The sequence below is a fragment of the Cebus imitator genome, unplaced genomic scaffold (genome assembly GCF_001604975.1).
Source record: "Cebus imitator isolate Cc_AM_T3 unplaced genomic scaffold, Cebus_imitator-1.0 Scaffold13, whole genome shotgun sequence".
Lineage (NCBI taxonomy): Eukaryota > Metazoa > Chordata > Mammalia > Primates > Cebidae > Cebus > Cebus imitator.
Window position 1 is genome coordinate 2,497,464 of NW_016107328.1, and position 21,910 is coordinate 2,519,373.

Sequence of the window (21,910 nt, forward strand, 5' to 3'; positions counted from 1 at the left end):
CTGTTAGTAACACTTCTACTTAAAAGCATATATTTGTGCCCAAGGAATCCAAGCTGGTAGCATTTCACATCACTTTCACATCACCTTTTTCAGTAGTACAGAGTACACATCACTATACATACAAGGATAATACCAAAATCTCCCTTTGTTCAACAAGTGTCTCCTCTCTTTCTCTTTCTGTCCTCTCTCTATGCCCTTACATATCAACATAATGAAAAGATTTATTCAGTAATCATATTTCTGGTGCTGTAAAATATTTAATTTTTATTTCCTTAAATATTGTCATAATATGACATTGTTTCTTTTTACCTGCACTGTCTTATGATACTGCCCTATTTTAGGTAAAAGTTGTCTTTTGTTTCAATGAGTCCACATAAGATGAGAAACAAGCAACGGATTGGGCTGCAGCCTCTAGGAAGCCACTGGGTCTATCCGGGATGGTAACTTGGAACCAAATCCAAGCACTGAATGAACACGTGGATTTGGTTCTGAGTTGCCATCCTGTATAGACCAACCTGGTGGAGCATCACTCCACCCCTCTGACCTTCAGTGTCAATACTGAACAAGTAGATATAATATTGTCTTCTTAGCAGGTTCGAAGAGGATTAAATGAGATGACATATATAAAATGGGTAGTGCAATGCTTGGTTCACTGGATATAAAAGGTAATATTATTTTTATATTATTGAGATTACTTATGTGTTTGGGTAACAGTGACAAATTATACGTGCCTGGAGGGTAGCATGCTAAAGCAATGCACTACAGTACAAGATAAAGACTAGAAAGAGCTGGATTTTTAAAATTGGTTTTATTTTATTCATAATATGAGTGGTTTCTATCTTCTGATTTTTCTCTCTCCCTCCCACTTATGTTAGATAAAATAGTGCTTAATCTCGTGATGATGCAAAAGTGGCTTCCCTATTCAAGCAAACATGAAGAGAAGGCAGCCTGTTGTATGCCAGGCTAATACTAGTCACTTTCGCTCATCACATACTGTCCATCTGTCTTAGTCCATTCAGGCTGCTACAACTAAACAATTGAGTGGCTCATAAACCACAGAAATTTCGTTCTCATAGTTCTGGAGGCTGGAGGTCCAAGATCAAGGTGCTGGCAGATGTGGTGTCTGGTGAGGGCTGTCCCTGGTTCATAGATGGCAGCTTCTCATAGTGTCCTCACACGGTGGAAGGAGCAAGACAGCTCTCTAGGGCTCCATTTATGAAGGCACTAACTCCATTTATGATGGTTCTACCCTCATGATCTAGTCACTTTCCAAAGTCCTCATCTACTTCACCTTGGGGATTAGGATTCCACATCTATATTTGTTGTCATGGGAGACAAATATCTAGACCACAGCATTATCATATTATCTATGGCACTATATTGCATTTATTCTTTTATGTGTCTGATGTTCCCTCAGTGTACGTTGAATCTCTCACGGTATGGATCTTGTTCTATTACTTTCTGCATTTCCTGCACCTATACCTATGTTCATTCAGGCCAATGATTGAACTAAATTCACCATTGGGCTGAAGTTTATCTATAGCTTTTGTTTGTTTATTGTTTTTTATTTTTGTTTTTGTTTTCCATTGGGCACCATCTATTATGCTTGGGCAATACCCATCTCTTACTAGTTGTTAAATAGTATAAATATTGATAGTGGTTAGGGATTGAATGAATGTAGTTTATCCTCACAGTACTCATGAAGTTAATATTACTCAATGTGCATGGAAGAGGAAATTGATGTTCAGACAGGACTTTTGCAACTTCCACATTCTTTCAGAGTATGGAAGGGGGCCAGGATTTAAAATCTGTTTTGTCTAGTCCAAAGTCCAAATGCTCTATTTTTTGTTGCCAGCTATGAATCTTTAATTATTTAAACAGTCTGGTATTGAATACTTAGGATATTTTATAATTCAAGTCTTATTTTAAAACTTTACATCAGATAGGCAAGAAAAGCCAGATGGATCTGTGCATAGAGCCTAGTTCATATCTTACAACCTGCCAGTCATGCAAAAGCAAAACATTCAAGGTGATTTCAGGCAAAATGTATCCTAATCTACTAAGTGTAAGGCATTTATACACAAAAAGAAAATCAAACTCAATAAAATAAACAGAGTCAACCCTCACACCTTTAAAAATCCTGTACTTAAATATTTGCATGTGATGTGTACAGAATGAAAAACACAAGCTTGATGAATATTTTATATGGTTTGTTGGCTAGACTTAATGTTTGCATCACCCCAGAATGCATAGATTGAAGCCCTAACCCCTAGAGTGGATGTATTTGGAGCGGACCTTCTAAAGGAGTGCTTATAGGTGGGGCAATGTGGCAAAACCCCATCTCTACCAAAAGTACAAATTATTAGCCTGGTGTGATGGCATGCACCTGTAGTCCCAGCTACTCACAAGACTGAGGTGGAAGGATTGCTTGAGCCTGGGAGGCAGAAGTTGCAGTGAGCCAAGATTCCATCACTGCCCTCCAGCCTGGATGATAGGGTGAGACCCCATCTCAAAAGAAAAATAAAAGTAATTAACATGAAATGAGGTCATAAGGGTGGGGCTATAGGATTAGCATACCTATTTAGAAGGGACACCAGAGAGCTCTGTGCCAAGGAAAAGCCACATGAGAGCATAGCAAGAAGGCAACAGTCTGACAGCTCAGAAGAATCCTCACCAGAAACTGAAAACAACCCTGCTGGCACCTTGATCTTGAACTTGCAACAACCACAACTATGAGAAAATCGAGCTATATTATTGAAGCTACCCTGTCTGTAGTATTTTGTTATGGCAGCCAGAGCTGACTAATACACAGTTAGGACAGCTTCTTCCAAAGGAAGCCTGGTTGAGTTGACCAAACCAACTTTAGTCAACACAGATACTGGCTAAGAATGGGTAGTTACCAGATTGCATATGCTTATTCTTTAAAATAAATATTGCCAATCAGCACATATTAATGGGACCCAACTTTGTCCAATCAATCCTGTAAGAAGAGAGTATAAAAATGTTTTCGAGACTATGCCAGCCTCAGTTGAAATTTTCAACATGTTTATGGGTAAATACATTCTATTTAGTTCTCGTCTTCTTTGTAAAAATCGCAGGAGTGGATAAGAAGGCCTCCAAGATCTTCTTCATGTATGGGACTTTTGGGGGTACTTATTCTTCTCCATTTTGTAAGAAATTGAGGTACTCAATACTATTGAGAAGTGTAAGGCAATTTGAATTTCTACCTACTTTCAATAAAGGCAGAAGGTCTGGGGATGGCCTTCAGCATCCACACTTTTCATAGTTCCCCAGGTTATTATAATGTGCTGTCAAGGTTCTCAACTTCACTAGAAACTCCATGCCTCCTAAGAACACTATGTTCTTTCTACTCGTAGGCCTTCGCTGGAGTGTGCTCCCTCTCTGTTTGTGATAGAGAATTATTTTTCATCCTCCAAATTTCTTTTTTGACACCTTTACCACATATTTCAGGCAGAATTTGATTTCTCTTCCCTAACCTAAAGAAGCAATTCATGGTTGAGATCCAGCACCAGCCTCACAGATGTTAGAGAACATGCTGCATCTCTCTTCCATGCTCAGCCCCATCATAGAGCTCTGCACACGTCAAATGTTAGCAAGTAAACAGTTTATTTGGCTTTAGATAAATTCGTTCATCTCTCTCAATCTGTTGACTCATCCATGAACAGCTCCTGCAATTCTGACATCATCTAGAAATTTAACATACATAAATTTTTGTGTCTGAACATAAAAGCATATGATACAAAAGCTCCTAATGCACTTTTAGAGAATTGTTCAATTAGAAAGCTGTTAAAATGCACACACTTTACAACAGAAGAAATTCAAATCTGCCTTGGTCCTGACAGAAAGAGGATGCTGAGGGACACTTGCAATTAAGTGGTGGCTGTCAGACAAGGCCAAGAGGGTCATGAGCAGTTGAGCTGTGTACACCGTGACGGTCAGGTGAGAAGTCCACAGGGAAAGAGCTGGCTAGAGTTGGGTTGTCCTCATCTTATCTCCCATCAAGTCTGGCTCAGTTGCAGTAAAGAACACATACTGTCTATAACTATTTAACTATCCTTATATATTCTTGACCACAAACTAAAAGTCAAGTCATTTAAGATACAAATATTGTTAATGAGATAAGCAGGAAATGAGGAACTCTACAAAGCCATTCACATTTACCATAATGCATTCTGCCGATTAAAAAGCCCTAAAAAACTTGTTAGTGTATTCTTTATTGTGTCTGAATTTTTAATTTATCTTAAACTTTCTTTTTTGCTTTCTGGTGATCAAGAAAACCTAGGAAATGTATCTGTGATGATACTGAGGAGGGTTTTCCCAACCATAAGCTGTCAGGGCTGAGAGGAATTGGAGTACGTATGTGGTACACGCCTTTACTTCACAGATAGGTGACTTGAAGCTTTGAGAGAGAAAATAATTATTCAAGGTTTTAACCAATGATTCCTTGATCAATGTTCTTCTGAGTACAATGGCCATCTATGGAAAGTTCTCTTCCATCCTAAGAGGGTCTCTGTCTTGCAACTATTCCCTAAACGCTTAGAGAAGGAGCTGTAAGTTCTCAGTCCCTAGTCTGAGTTTGTGATTCTTACTTTCTGTCTTCTCTAACCACAGTTTTAGGCAAATCAGAACAGTTGCTCACCCTAGGAGAGATAGATAATTGGTGAACAGTATTACTGCCTGCTACAGCCACCATGTAAGATACATAAGCTTTCAGAGTCTCAATAACTTTGTGCAAAAACGGGAATAATACTGGCCTCAAAAGCTGATTGTGATGTGTGAATGATGTCATATTGTGTTATCTAACTAAGAGTAATGAGGAGAGGGGATTAATTTGTTCTAAAGAAATGGCTCACAGGATTGTGGAGTCTGGTAAGTCTGAAATTTGCAGAAGAGGCTGAAAGGCTAGAAATTCTAACAAGAGTTGATATTATTGATGCTGCAGTCTTGAGTTTCAAGGCAGCCTGGAGGCAGAATTTCCTCCTTGTCCAAGGACCTCTTTCTTTTCTCTTAAGGCCCTCAACTGACTGGGTGAGGCCCACCCACATTATTAAGGCAGGAGGTTAATCCACTTCATTAATGCACTGATTTAAATGTTAATTACATCTAAAAATCACTTAGCAGCAACATCTAGTCTGGTGTTTTATCAAACAACTGGACACAGCACCTTAGCCAAGTTGACACATAATTAACCATGACACATATTCTTGGCATAGTGTGAGCTTCTAGTAGGTGTCAAGTAAATGTTAGAACGTTTCCTTGACTTTCTTTTCAAAGCATTTATGAGTTTCTTTTATTACAGGAGATGCTAATTTAAAACAATCAAAATTATCAAACAAAATTTGTGTGATACTTTATAACACAAAAATTCTTCTGGGTTATTATGGTTATTTGATAGGCCATTTTCTTAAACACAATTAACTATATGATTAATGAACATTAATCATATAGTTAATTGTATGTTTACGTATGAAAGGTATGTTTAATAAGCATTGATTAAATACTTGTTACATGCTTAGAGCACATCAGGGCACTAAAGCTATAAATAAGAAGGCAGGGCCCAGTATCATCAGATATCCCCAAATCTAGTGAAGGATTGGAAGTATATTTATCATTAATTGGGATGACTCTTGTAATAGCATATGTGCAAGGCAGCATACAAATACTGTAGAGAGAGAAACTTGATTGTGCCAGGAGGCTCAGAAAATAGTTCCAAGGACACGTGACTTTTATGCTGGCAGGCAGGGCTTTAAAAGCAGGCTAAGCATAGCACATTGCACCACCCAAAGCAGGAAGATCTGAAAGAGCATTCAGGGTATAGTTAAGTGATGGCAAGACACTCACAGGGCCTTCAGAGCAGAGTGAACAGAATGTTACCTTTCAAAATAACACTGGACCCTCTCATCCATCTCTCTACAAGTCTGCTGGGCTTGCCTCTTTATGCTGAAATTAAGCCTCTTAGCAGGGCCTGAAGTTCCTTCACAAATGAGGTCCTTTGAACATCCCCGTAATTATCTCTGAGGCTTTCTGTGCACAATATGCCTGCCCAGCACTGCATGCTAATGATTCTTCCCATAGTACCTTCAGCTCATCGCTGTTTCTCATCAGACAAAACCCACATGTACTTCAATGCTCAGATTGTGTGAAATCTTCCTTGAACAGTTCTCTATTCTCTAAACAAACAATTATTTTCTCCTCTGATCTACCATATGACTCCAGACATATTTCTATTATAGCTTATAATACTCTGTAATGTAATTTTTTTTTGAGACAGAGTCTTGTCTGTCACCCAGCCTAGAGTACAGTGGCATGATCACAGCTCCCTGCAGCCTCAACCTCCCAGGCTCAAGCTACCTTTGTGCTTCAGCCTCCTGAGTAGCTGGGACTATAGGCACATGCTACCACATCCAGCTAATTTTTTTTCTTAATTTTTATTTTTGTGAAGACAGGGTCTTGCCATGTTTCCCAGGCTAATCGTGAACTCTTGGGCTCAAGTGATCCTCCCATCTTGGCCTCCCAAAGTGCTAGGATTAAAGGCATGAGCCACCATGCCTAGCCCTGAAATGTAATTGTTTATGCATGCCTATTTCTTGGCCACATAGGATTAGAGCTTTTTCAGGGAGGTAGTTGTGTTTTATGCACTATTGCATAGTAGGACCAAACCTTGTGGCCAGCACTACCTGGAAGCTCAGTATATGCTGATGGAATTAATAAATTTCAAATAAACCAGGTGCTAAACACATATTCAACATAGCTATTGTTGAATGGAAGCAAATGCATTGCCAGTTAAGTTAAATATTTTAGAATTAGTATTTTTTCGTGATGTCAATGTCATAACTGGTAATGATGCTGAAAAAGACAAATGTGTTGAAATATTTTTCTGTGGGTTTGAAACAAATTGCCTGTCGTCTATTATGCAAATCCAGAATGTTGAGTCACAAACAATGGATCATTGCCCTTCAGATTAATGAAAAGAAAGATGAAAATAAACTTAGCTCTGGTTTAAAGCACTTGAAAAGCGATCCCTCAAACAAATACAACCATAGCATAAACTGAGAAGGACCAGGAAAGTATTCTTTTTAAAATTTCCCTTTATTTCTGCAGCAAAATTTATTTCTTTTAAAAATAGTTATTCTTTGACCTGGTGCAGTGGCTCATGCTTGTAATCCCAGCACTTTGGGAGGCTAAAGCGGGTGGATCACGAGGTCAGGAGATAGACACCATCCTGGCTAACATGTCAGACCACGTCTCTACTAAAAATACAAATAATTAACCAGGCATGGTGGTGGACACCTGTAGTCCCAGCTACTCGGAAGGCTGAGGCAGGAGAATCCCTTGAACCCAGAAGGCGGAGGTTGCAGTGAGCCGAGATCATGCCACTGCACTCCAGCCTGGGCAACAGAACAAGACTCCATCTCAAAATAAAAAAAAAGTTATTCTTCAATTATTCTACATACTAGTAGAATCATTCTACACACTAGTAATTCAATCATTCTACATACTAGTCCCAGAGGGATCTTTACAGAAGGCAAATCAGATCATATCATGTCTTTGCTCAAAAGCATTCAGGGGTTCCCCAGTATCAATTGATTGAAATTGAAACCATCTGACTAACCCACTGTCTGATGTCAATAATATAAAAAATATTTATTTACATTATTTGTTTATTACATAAATATAAATATATAATTATGATTTAAAATAATAGTATAAATTATCCTTTAAAAATTATTTCCCTTTATTTCTGGAGTAGATTTGCTATAGAATTGCCTTTTTGTTTTTCTATTTTTGACTTTTTATTTTTTTTTCCAAAAACAGCTTTTGGTTTATTGAATTTTTTATCCTTTTGTTTTTTCTCACATGAATTTTTACTCATATCTTTATCATTTACCGACTCTGTATTCTTTAGGTTTTATCTTTTTTTTCTAGCACTTATAATTTTTGCTACTAAACTATATAATATATACAGAGAAGTGCTTAATTTATAGGTTTGATGCAGTTTTTAAAAATGAAGACACGCATGTAACCACTACATGGACTGGGAAATAGAATGATACCATCACCAGCCCCAGAAATCCTGCCTGCACCTCTTTTCAACCCTTCTTTTGCCTCCTTTATAAAGGTAATCACCACTGTGACCTCTAGCAACACAAGTTAGATTTGTCTATTTTTGTAAGATGTTTTGATGGAATCATAGAATATTTACTGTCCTGCATCTGGCTTTTAAAATTCAATACTATGTTGAGATTTAAATCCATGTTGTTGAAGATGTGTATATATATATATGTGTGTGTGTGTGTGTGTGTGTGTGTGTGTGTGTGTATATATTATATATATACACACACACATATATATGCATAAATATACAGTTTATTTAGTTTATTGATATATAATATACCTTTTGGTGAATAATAAATATATTGTGGTTTCTTTTTCTGCTCTATTTTAATAAAAATTCTCATTTCTCAATATTAGAAACCAATGTTGCTATAAATATTCCTGCACTTGACTTTTTGCAGCTTGTTGGTATGAATTTCTGTTGGATATATACCTAGAAGTAGAAATGTTGAGCCATAATTTAGGTCTATGTAGACACTGCTAAACAGTTTTCCAGAATGAAATGGACGTTTCAATTGTTTCACATACTCAATAATCCTTGCTTTGGTTTGACTTTGTTAAGTGTTGTCCATTCCTGTGGTGGGTAGTGATATTTTATTTGGTCTGAGTTTGCATGCTTCTGATGGATCCTTTATTGAGCATCTTTTTCATCTTTATTGCCTTTTCTTTCTTGAAGTAACTTCAAGTTTTTAAATCAACTTTCCTATTGGATTCTTTATCTTTTACTTATCAATTTGTAGCCTTTATCTATATATTCTGGATCAGATTTTTATCAAATATATACCTTATAAATATCTTCTCTCTCCCAATGTCTTTCCTTTTTGTCCTCTTAACAATGTTTATTGATGGGAACCAATGTTTTTAATTTTAGTGCAATCTAATTTTTTAGTTTTCTCTTACAAAATTATTGACTTTTATATCCTATTAAAGAATTCCTTCAGACAAGCAAAAGACCCTCAGTCACAACCACTACTAAGGTTCCTTACTCTGCTGCCTTGAAATTGGAAAGGAAGTATAAACCCTAAGATCACCCTAAAACTGTGGTGGGCACCCTGGGAGTGCCAATTTGTAATCTATAGCCATGACTTAAGTGGAAGAGGAGCCCTCACCTTCAGAGCATTGAGAGGAAACATGGCTGCAACTGTAAGGAAATATAGGGGAGCCACACAACTGAGGAAGATCCTACCAACTGCCCAGTACACACATAAGTGCCACCTACTGGATTACACCACAAAGCTCAACACGAAAAATATTTTGCTAACATACCTTTCTATGAAAGGACAAAAGACAAAAGCCAGCTACAAATAAAGACCCTACACATACCTTCCGCCCTGTGAAAATATTCAGAACAGAAGGCCATTGACCGTACTGGAGCTACACAGCAGATAAAGGAACACCCACATGCAGAGGTGAGAGAAACAACATAAGAACTCTGGCAATTCAAATGGCCAGAGTGTCTTATGTCCTCTGCTAGTTTTCCAATAAGTGTTCTTAACTAGGCTGAGTTGGCTGGAATGACAGAAATAAAAGTCAGATTATGAATGGGAACAAAGAATCATTGAGAATCAGGAGAATGGCAAAACCCAATCCAAGGAAAATAAGAATCACAATAAAAGATACAGAAGCTGACAGAAAAGATAGCCCATATAGCAAGAGCCTAACTGATCTGACAGACTTGGAAAACACTCTATAGGAATTTTATAATGAAATCGTAAGTATTGACTAAGCTGAAAAAATAATCTCAGAACTTGAAAACTGGCTCTCTGAAATAAGAGAGTCAGACAAAAAGAAAAAAGGAATAAAAAGGAACAAATAAAATCTCCAAAAATATGGAATTCTGTAAAGAGTCTAAATCTACAAATCACTAGCACCCCTGAAAGGAATGGAGGAGAAAGCAAATAACTCGGAAAACGTATTTTAGGATATTGTCCATGAAAAATTCCCCAATCTTACAAGAGAGACCAACAGTCAAATTCAGGAAATACAGACAGCCCCTGCAAGATTCTACACAAAAGACCTGCTCTTGAATGACTTTTGGGTAAACAATAAAATTAAAGCAGAAATCAAGACGTTCTTTGAAACTAATGATAACATATCAGAATTTCTGGGACACAGCTAAGGCAATGTTAAGAGGAAATTTTGTAGCATTAAATGCCCATATTAAAAAGTTAGAAAGACTCAAGTTAGCAACCTAATGTCACAACTGAAAGAACCAAAGAAGAAAGAGTAAATCAACCTGAGAGTTAGCAGAAGACAAGAAATAATCTAAAGCACAGCTGAACTAAAGTAAATCAAGACACAAAAAACCATTCAAAAGATTAATAAATCCATGAATTTGTTGTTTGAAAAAATTAATAAGATAGGCCACTACCTAGGTTGATAAAGAAGAAAAGAGAGAAGGTCCAAATACACACATTTAGAAATGACAAAGGGGGTGTTATCACTGACCCTACAGAAATAAAAATAACCATCAGAAACCACTATGAACATCTCTACACACACAAACTTAAAAAACTAAGAGATGGATATATTCCTAGACACCTATACCCTCCCAAGACTAAACCAGGAAGAAACTGACTCCCTGAAAAGACTAATAATTAGCTCTTAAAATTAAACCTGCCAACCAAGAAAAAGTCCAGGACCAGATGAATTCACAGCCAAGTTCCACTAGATATGCAAAGAAGATCTGGTATCATTCCTATTAAAACTATTCTAAAAAAGTTCAGATGAGGAACTCCTCTCCATCTTGTTCTATGAGGCTAGCATCATACAGATACTAAAACCTGGATGAGGCACACGAGCAATAAAATGTAAAACTTCAGGCCAATATTCTTGATAAACATTGATGTAAAAACCCGCAACAAAATATTGGCAAACAGAATTCATCAGGACGTCAAAAAGCTAATCTACCATGATCATGTAGTCTTCATCCTTGGATGCAAGATCGGTTTGACATCTGCAAATCAATAAATGAGATTCATCACATAAACAGAATAATGTTGAAAATCACATGATTATTTATACAGATGCAGAAGAGTATTTTGAAAAAAATCAACATGTTTTCATGTTAAAAACTCTTAATAAACTAGGTATTGAAGGAACACACTTAAAATAATGAGAACCATCTATGACAAACCAACAACCAACATCATACTGAATGAGGAAAAGCTCAAAGCATTCACCTTGAAAACCAGCATAAGACAAAGATGGCCTCTCTCACCATTCTATTCAACATAGTCTCTTGACCGATTAGTCAAAAGAAAAAAATAAAAAGCATAGAAATAGAAAGTCAAACAGGGATAGTTTGATTTGCTCTCTTCCTATTTGTAAGAGATTCTATGACAGTATGATTATATATCTAGAAAACCCCATAGTTTTTACACAAAATCTCCTTCAGCTAATAAACAATTTCAGCAAGTTTTAGGATACAGAATCAATGTACACAAATCACTAACATTTCTATACCCAACAACAGCCAAGCTGAGAGCCAAATCAGTAAAGCAATTTCATTCATAGTTGCAACAAAATAATAAAATACCTAGGAATATAGCTAATCAGAAAGGTGAAAGATCTCTACAATGAGGATTACAAAACACTGCTCGAAGAAGTCAGAGATGACCCAAACAGATGGTAAAACATTTCATGCTCACTGATAGAAAAAATGAGCATTATTAAAATGGCGATACTGCCCAAAGCAATTTACAGATCCAGTAATATTCCAATCAAACTACCAATGTCATTCAGCACAGAACAACATATTCAAGCTTATGTCCAAGGCATCTGAGGTCAGGGCATGGAAAAATACTGAGGCACTCTGTGTGTGTTGTTTGTGCATGAGACTGTAACTCCTTGACCCTGAAAACAGGACAAGGAGTGGGGTGTGTGATAAGGAACACTGAAAACCGCCTGCTGAGAATGTGGTTTGATTGCTTTTACGATGTCATATGTGTCTCAGGACCTGGCTTCAAAAAGCAATCTAGTGGATGTTTGTCGTTTAACAAGCTCTTTCAATAAATACTTGGCGGAGGGGTCTTGGAGCAGCACTCTCTCAGAAGAGTTGCTCCCCGCCCTGCTCAGCTGGAATTGTCTGAGTACTCATTCTTGGCATTTACTGCAAGCTATCAGCTGCAAGAACTAGAAACAACTTTTAAAAAATTCATATGGAACCAGAAAGTCTGAATAGCTGAGGTAATCCTAAGCAAAAAGAACAAAGCTGGAGGCATCACCTGGCCTCAAACTATATACAGGATTATGGTAACCAAAACAGCATGGTACTAGCACAGTAACAGACACATAGACTAATGGAACTAAGAGAGAGCCCAGAAATAAGGTAACACCTACAAACATCTGATCTTCAACAAAGCTGACAAAAACAAGCAAAGGGCAAGGACTCCCTATTCAATAAATAGTGCTGTGATAACTGGCTATTTATATGCAGAAGATTGAAAGTGGACTCCTTTTTTATACCATACACAAAAATCAACTCAAAATGTATTAAATAATTAAATGTAAAACTCAAAATTATAAAAATTCTGGAAGACAACCTAGGGAATGCCATTCTGGATGTGGGAACAGGCAAATATTTCATGACAGGGATGCCAAAAGCAATTGCAACAAAAGCAAATATTGACGAACAGGATCTACTTAACTTAAGAGCTTCTATACAGGAAAAAAAAAAAATCGACAGAATAAACAGACAACCTACAGAATGAGAGAAAATATTTGCAAACTATGATCTGACAAAGGTCTAATAGCCAGCATCTATAAGGAACTTAAATTTACAAGAAAAAAAAGACAACCCCATTGAGAAATGAGCAAAAGATATGAACACTTCAAAAGAAGACATACATGCAACCAACAGGCATATGGAAAAAAAGCTCAATATCACTGATTATTAGAAAATGCAAATATAACCACAATGAGATACCATCTCACACCACTCAGAGTGGCTATTACTAAAAAGGAAAAGAAAAATAACAGATGCTTTAAGATTGTGGAGAAAAGGAAATGCTTATACACTATTGGTGAGAGTGTAAATTAGTTCAACCATTGTGGAAAGCAGTGTGGTGATTCCTGAAAGAGCTAAAAGCAGAACTACCATTTAACCCACCAATTCCATTAATTGGTATACACCCAAAGGAATATAAGTCATTCTACCACAAAGACACATGCACTCATATGCTCATTGCAGCCCTATTCACAATGGCAAAGACATGGAATCAGCCTAAATGCCCATCATTCACAGATTGGATAAGGGAAGTGTGGTGCATATACACAGTGGAATACTATGCATCCATAAAAAACAATAAGGCAAATTAGCTCATGTAGTTTTGAAAGCTGAGGAGTCCCCAAATCTGCAGTTGGTAAGCTGGAGACCCAGGAGAGCCAATCACGCAGTTCCAGTCTGAGAGCTGGAAGACACAGGAAGAGCTGATGTTTCAGTTCTAGTCTGAAGATCAAAAAATAACTTATGTCTCAGTTCAAGACAATAAAGCAGGAGGGTTCCCCACTACCCTTGGAAGGGTCAAACTCTTTATTCTATTGAGGCTGTCAACTAATTGAATGAGGCCTACCCACATGACAGATGGCAATCAGTTGTATTCAGTCTAGCAATTCAAATGTTGCCCTCATCTAAAACACCCCTCACAGATGTAGCCAGAAAACTGACAAAGTATCTGGGCACCCTATGGACCAATCTAGTGGACACATAAAAATAGCCATCACAGTTGTGCATCTAATAACAGAATTTAAAACTTTATAAAGCAAAATACAATAATATTAAGTTAAAATATACATATTCATAATTATAATTGAGGTTTTATTACCCTCTTGTCAGTATTTGGTATAATAAATAGACAAAACTTCAGTACAATCATCCAGTTAATTTTTTACTTTCGATAATGCACTTTTCAATTCTAGATCTTCCATTTGGTTCTTTTTTACAGTTTTCATTTCTCTGCTGAGATCCTCCATCTATTTTCTCATATGTCCATCCTTTTCTTGGACATAATTTCAATAGCTATTTTAAAGTTATTGTCTGCCAATTTAATCATCTGAATCACCTCTGTGACTGTTTCTATTGACAACTTTATGTCTTGATATAGGTCACATTTTTCTTCTTCCTTGGATTTCTAATGTATATTTTTAATTGTATGCTGGACATCTTGAACATGTGATCCAGGATGATGTTCCAATAATGGCGTTTTTTATATGAGAATCATAAAGTTTCAGATATTTGCTCAAACTCTCATAACAAAGATGCCTCAGATACCAACTTCACACTCAGGCCTTTTTACCTTTTCACCAAAGTAGTGGCCCTTAAGGATATGATTGTACAGGCTAATCTGTTAGCATATGCCCTATATTGTTATTGGAAGAATAAACACTGATAATATATATGTTCCCAAGTGGTTGTAATAATTAAGTGACTTTCTTCCTAAATATTTCTTTCAGTAGGTCCTCTAGACAAAGGGAGAAAGATCGTAAAAGGCTAAAAAGTTGGGAGAGATGTCAATATGAGAAGGATTTTTCCAAAGAGAGCAGGAAAAAGGCCAATTTGAAGAGACCTAGTTTTTCAGGAACTTGAATTCCTGTCTTGTATTTCTACTGACACTTACTAAAACTTCAGGACCTTAATTCTCTTTATTTTGCACCCCAATTCCCTTAGTGATAAAAATTTGGAATAATAGGCCGGGTGCGGTGGTTCACACCTGTAATCCCAGCACTTTGGGAGGCGGAGGTGGGTGGATCACGAGGTCAAGAGATCGAGACCATCCTGGTCAACATGGTGAAACCCCGTCTCTACTAAAAATACAAAAAATCAGCTGGGCATGGTGGCACGTGCCTGTAATCCCAGCTACTCAGGAGGCTGAGGCAGGAAAATTGCCTGAACCCAGGAGGCGGAGGCTGCGGTGAGCCGAGATCACACCATTGCACTCCAGCCTGGGTAACAAGAGCGAAACTCTGTCCAAAAAAAAAAAAAAAAATTTGGAATAATAATACTGATCTCATAGGATTATTTTAAGGATGAAATAAGATTAACAGCATCATAATTTGGGGTTCATGGTAAATACTTGACAAAAATTTGTTGAATTCTAATATAAGACTGTTACTAAGGGTACTGAAAACAAAATACTCAGGCTTTGAGTTTAAATAAAAGGATTCTCTGATAGCTTGTGATATGGTACGTTTTTGAGTCTTACTTTTCTCATTTATAAAATAGGGATAACATCAACTATCACATGGGGAAATAGGACAGATTAACTGAAATGATAATGTAATACGACCATCCCAGTGCCTGCTATAAAACTTCCATGTAATTAATATGAAAAATTTTTGCTTCACATTACTTTTTATGTGCTCTTATACAGATGCATTATGTTCTCATTTTCTAAAGGTTTAGGGCAAAAAAATAAAAAAGCTCACACTGTTTCATTTAATTCATCCTCCCCTACATTCCTTACTACTATACCCTCCCTCCCAGCAATTTTCCTTTCTCTATTTTCTTTCTGCTTTAAGCTCAAGTGGATTAACTACTTCTGAGTATTAGAGACTGAGTTGAATCCTCCCAAAGAAATCTTATCACAGATGGTTGGGAGCCACGCTGATTAGAATGCTAACTGTTGCAGCACTAGGACACGTTTAGAGGTGAGAAAGATAAAAATATTTCTTATGCTAAAGATTTCCCAGAAGGAATAGAAAAAGAGTCTAAATCAAGGCTGGAAAATGAATACATTATCTATTTGATGTTTACCCATTGGCAGGTCTTATAAGTTAAGAAGAAAGTAATATCTTTCAGGAGGTTCACATTTAAAATCAGTGATGAAGAACATCTGATGGCATTGAGTGTTTGGGTTAGATAAGATAAGCTCCCGAAAGCCTAGTTCTCAAAGTCAAAGATTTTATATTTCCACTAGTTTTTTTTTGACCATTCTATCAATGGGATAAAATGTGTGCTGGATTAATGTTTTGAACAGCTGCTTATTAACTTTGCAACCTTGGGCAAGTCACACAAACTTTGTGGACATCCTCCTCTTATGAACCAAGGATGTAAACCAAGAGTTAATAGCACGTATGAGCACCTCTTCTTTCCTATTCCGATTATTCCTTTCCTGTTTCAGCTCCTCAATAGTGTGTCTCCAGGCAATTTCAATAACCATCCTGCCTCTAGTGTTGCCCTTCTGGTCAGTCTTCCACAGAGCTTCTGGAATTATTTTTTGTGAAATGAAAATGTGATATTTCTAAAGTATCTCCAATCTTTGACTATGGCAGAGATCTTCTTAAATTGCCCACTCTTCTGCCAAAACCAACCATTATTAATGGCATCATATGGTATTTAAAAATAAAATGATTGTATTAGTTGGCATGATAGATATATTGAGTGCTCATTAAATACCCATGTGTGCCATGATATTTCCTAGTCTCCCTTAAATTTAGATTGAGGGCAAGTAACTCATTCCAGCTAGTAGGTGCCTGGGTCAATGCTGTTAAGAGGCAATGTACTTCTTCACCTTTGGTTCAATGACCTTGAAGACCCTTGGTCCCTGCTGACATAGATACAACATGGAAGAGAGCTGTTCTACCCATCTGGGCTTTGTGTGAGTGAAAAATAAATCTTTTTAATGGTATGCCATTGAGCATTAGAGCTTTTGTTGTTGTTTTCATAACACAGCATAAAGTAGCCTAACTAATAAAATTGCCAACAGTTTTCACATAAAAATCTTGATTCCTAGCTTTATTTTCAAAACTAGAAAATCTCGGCAACAATCTGCTGTACCACCTGCACCTTCTGCCCAGCTCAGGCACGCGCTCTTTCATTTACCATCGTCTTTCCCCTTCTTCTTCTCTTATTTTTGAGAATCTGACTGAGTGAGCTATGTATTTGAGTTTGTGATCCTTGGTTTGCAGAAGACAATTCAGAACTCCTAATGTGATCATAAGCCCCTCCTTATTTGGGCTGATTTATCCCTGCGGTATTATAATTTAGCACCAAATGCATAAGCAAAATTGTACAATCTGCAGTTGCTAGATGATTTCATTGCATTCCATGCCTCTGTGATTTTAGGTATTTTGGCATCTGCCTCTAGTAAGTACACTTGCTGAATCATTTGATGGACTGTTCTTCATTTTCAATATCCATCTTCTGTTTTACTTTTTTGGGAATTCTTTCTAATGTCCTTCTTACACTTCTCCCAACCAGAAAGGTTCTTCCCTTATAACACTTAATGCTTTGTTCCTTCATTCATCTTCTAATTCCCAGCCCAAGTGCAGTGCTGGGTACAGAATAGAAACACAGTTCATGCCAATGGGGCAGCTGCTGAATTGTGGAATTTCTTTTTCAGATTTCAGAGCAAAGCATGCACATGGTTATGGTTCAAACAGCACAGTAAAGCTCACGGTGGAAGTGAATATTTCCCTCTCCTCACTCTTAATGCCACTACTCACAAACAGCCTTTCTTCCACTCTGTTTCTGCCTTTATTTATTCTATTTTTGGCCTCCATGACTCTTGAAATCATGCTTTGCTCTGAAATCTGAAAAAGAAATACTTGAAACCGTATTTTTTGATTTACTGTTTTTCTCCCTTCTCATTCCATCCTCTTCCCAGCATTTGCTAGTAATATCGTTGTGCTTTAAGTTTTGTCGGTTCTCTCTGTAACTCTAATAATAAGCTTAAACTCTTTTTCTACTGTTTGATAGTGTCTGTTAAATTTAGCTTCTCTTTCCTTCATTTCCCCTCCCCTCCACTTCCACAGCTTCATTCTGTAGGCAACACTTTATGCTGTCAAGGATGTTGAAATTTATATTATAGTCTTTACCCTACTCATCTGTGATTTATTTATTCATTCAAATTCAATTCCTTTGTTCCCACTTCAAAACAAGATGCTCCTTCCCTAAACACTCTTATCTCTGTCTTCCCACCCCCACATTGCACCTCCTTCTCAGCCAACCTATGTCTGTCCTGTCTTTCAAAGCTGAAGAAAAACCCACCTCTGCTGGGAAGGCTTCCAGCCAAATCGTTTTCTCCTTCCCTTCAAGTCTCTTTTCTCTGCTGTTTGCTAAATCATCATGGAAGCAGGGCAGCTGAGAGCTGAGTCAGGGACTGTCCCAGGGACTATGTGTGTAGCAAGAAATATAGCCGTATAAGCTAAGGAAATCAAGAGTCACCATCTTTCTTTGTAGACACAGATGAGACTTAATAGTCTGAATTAGTAAATTCAGAAAGAGACCTGTCTTCTAGCCAAGCCTATTATTTTTATAATAATATGTTGTTTTTAAAGCGTGATTCTATAGTCTTTGCAATTCTGAGATGTGCTGGGCTCTCTGAGGAAGCAGCCACTGGAAGGAAAGAATGTACAATAGAAGGACCTTGATTCTGCACTGGAAGGTTAGAGTCTTGGGTTTCTAATCCAGAACTTCCAAGTGTTGTCTGGACTACTTCAAGCTAATGGGCTTAGTCTCTCTCTGAACTTTTCTAATAATTTAAGTTTGGGTGAAATTGTATCCCAGATCACTTCCAATCCTAAATACAATGCTATCATTCCCCTGGTAAAGATGCTTCTTTCTCATTTCTGTTGTCAGAGTCACCTGTGCTATCTATAGCTGAAGGGACTCTTTGGTGGTTTTCTTAATGAGCTGTTTGACTTACCTTTTATTTATTCTCCCTCCTTTTAGTAATTTAACTCTCATTTTCCATGAAAACATACTTTGACTGTTTGCACATGTGACACTGGTGAGGCTGATCACAACGTCCAGCTCTGGGCTGAGCATGGAACTCAGCTCAGCTAACTGGTACATCCCAACTCCCAGGCCCAAGATTCAATTTAACATGGGCAAGGACCAATCATAGTGACTCATACCATTTCTCAGGTGCCCTTGGGAAAATGCCTCTTGGAATGGAACCAATACTGAGACTACAGAGCTGAGAGATGAATTATAAATCATGTCCTCATGTTATCTGTCTTAATTTGAGTTCTCTTGGAAGCAGAGCCTAAGGTAAGAACTTGGATATAGGTAGTTTGTTTGAGAGGTGTTCCAGAAAGAAGGAGTGAGAAAGTAGGGAGAGTAAGAAAGAGAAAAAAAGGGAAAGCCAATGTAAGTGTATGTTGTTATGTTTCAGCAAAATAACCTAAAGGACACATTGTTATACCCCCACCCCTAGGCTTATCCAGTGAAGCAGGGGAGGCTGGAACATTGATCCATGGATCCCACCTTGGATTTGTTGTTGTTTTCCATGCTTCTGAGCTTCCTTGCTTTCAGTCTAAGAAGGCCCCTAGGCATCACAAAAGGCACTGAGTCAGAGAGTGAGTAGAATCATGATACACAATTGATGTGTGATATCGTCAGTGCAACATGAGGCTGAGCTCCCCGATATAGCTGAGAGCAATAGGGAACATGCATCCTCTGCAGGCACACTCCTTCACAAGAGGTGAGGATGAGGCCAGCCTAAACATGCCTGACTTCTCCTTTCAGTCATGTCAAATCACACTTTGTCCCTGGGGGGAACTGGGTATGGGCGTGGAGAAAAAGTAAGCATTTTGCTAATAGGCTTCCTTCCATGTAGAAGCATCATCAGGAGTGGAGAAGCAACATCCCAAAGCCTGTGAAAACATGCATGCAAAGCTCTTAGCTCACCAGTGAGGGATCGATGCATGGGCAATGTTATACATCTGCAGAATGCATTCATGAAATTAACTCAAAGATATGCTTATATAGTACCTTGGACCCTGTACATTTATCTCTCCTTGAAATCCTTTGTTTGTGTATCTACCTGTCACACTATAGCTCTTGGGGATAGCAACTGGGCCTTTAATGTCTTTATCACATAGTAACTAGCACTGTCTTGCCCAGAGTATATTCTCAAAAAACATTTGGACTATTTTGGATAAATATAAACCACAGGGCTACAATGCTGTGAAGAACTGAGCAAAGACGAGTTGTCTCCATCATGAAAGAATTCAGACTCTGATGCAAGAGACGGATTTTTGTGACAATCAAGCAGGGGATCACGGGGAAAAGAGAAATAATTTTGTCTAGAGTTGGTGGTGTCAGAGAAAGTATAAGAGTAGGACTGGGCTGGATGTGGTGGCTCATGCCTGTGGTCCCAGCACTTTGGGAGGCTGAGTAAGGCAGATCACAAGGTCAGGAGTTTGAGACCACCATGGCTAACATGGTGAAACCCTGTCTCTACTAAAAATACAAAAAATTGGTCGGGCATGGTGGCATGCTTCTGTAGTCCCAGCTACTCAGGAGACTCAGGCAGGAGAATCGCTTGAACCCAGGAAGAGGAGGTTGCAGTGAGCTGAGATCACGCCATTGTACTCCAGCCTGGGTGACAGAGTGAGACTCTGTTTGAAAAAAAAAAAAAAAGTAAGACTGAAGACAGAGGTATAGAGGTGAACATTCTGGGCAGGAATAGCAACTTTATTAAACCCAGGAAGACAAAATCTTACCAGGCTTCCTCAAAAAACACTTAAAAAGTATGGGATGACTTGTACATAGGGTTTAGGTGGAGGCAAGAGGAAAGTGATGTGCTTTAAAGGTTAGGAACACAGGCTTTGGGTTCAGACGGCCCTGGTTCTAAGCTTCCACTGTACAAGTCTCTAGGTGGCTTTGGGAAAATTATTTGACCTGCCTTAATCTGAGCTTCCTTTTCTATGAAGTGTCAATGTCGATAGTATCTATCTCACAGAGAATTGTGCAGAGTAATTGAGATAATGCACAGAAAAAATTACATGAACTGGGTGCGATGGCTCATTCCTGTAATTTTAGCACTTTGGGAGGCTGAGGCAGAGGATTACTTTATGCCAGGAGTTTGAAACCAACCTGGGAAAAATGGCAAGGTCTCATCTCCACAAAATAAATAAATAAATAAAAAATGTAGTCAAACATGGTAGTGCACACCTAGTAGACCTAGCAACTTGGGAGGCTGAGGCAGGAGGACCGCTTGAGCCTGGGAGGTTGAGGCTGCAGTGAGCTATGATCACACCACTGCACTCCAGCCTGGGCAATAGAGCTAGACCTTGTCTCAGTAAATAAATAAATAAATAAATAAATAAGCAAGCCCTGTGGCCAGGCGTGGTAGTCCATGTATTCCTAGCACTTTGGGAGGCCAAGGCGGGTGGATTGTCTGATTTCAGGAGTTTGAGACAAGCCTCAGCAACATAGAAAAACCCTGTGTCTACCAAAAAATTAGCTGCGTGTGATGGTGCACGCCTGTGTTCCCAGGTACTCAGGAGGCTGAGGTGGGAGGATTGGTTGAGTAGGAGGCAGTGGTTGCAGTGAGCTGAGATCACACCACTGAACTCCAACCTGGGTAACACAGTAAGATTCTGTCTCAAAAAAGAAAAAAAATAGTGGAATATATAATGCCTTGCTACCATAAAATCATATAGGCACAATGTAAACTGTTAGGATTAGCAGAAGATAGTAATGAAAAAGGAATCGTGTCAAGTTTTGAAGGAGTCAAATGTCCAGTTGTATAGTATGAACTCTTTCCTATGAGAAAACATAAATGTGTTCTAAGAAGTGACATAATGTGATCTCTATTAGAAAGTTATATTTGCGAAGAAGCAGGCGGGGGTGGATCCAAGATGGCCGTTTAGGAACAGCTCAGGATTGCAGCTCCCAGTGAAAGCGCAGAGGGTGAGTGGACGCCTTGTTTTTATTGCCCACAGACTAGGAAATTCCCGGGCAGAGGTGCTTCACGCTCGCCAGCGCGGCTGTTTCAGCCAGCGCGGCTGTGTCGGCCAGCGCCGCTGCTTTGCCCCGCGCGGC

The 21,910-nt window shown here is 38.3% G+C and overlaps 1 long non-coding RNA gene across 1 annotated transcript in view; it reads left to right on the forward strand.

Moving 5' to 3' along the window:
• Positions 1-579: 579 nt before the first annotated feature.
• LOC119467348 overlaps positions 580-21,910 on the forward strand; it is a 122,821-nt gene continuing 101,490 nt past the window's right edge. Inside the window, exons 1-2 of the long non-coding RNA XR_005195888.1 lie at positions 580-665; positions 15,655-15,783. This is a non-coding gene — a long non-coding RNA (uncharacterized LOC119467348). The remainder of the gene's footprint in view (positions 666-15,654; positions 15,784-21,910) is intronic.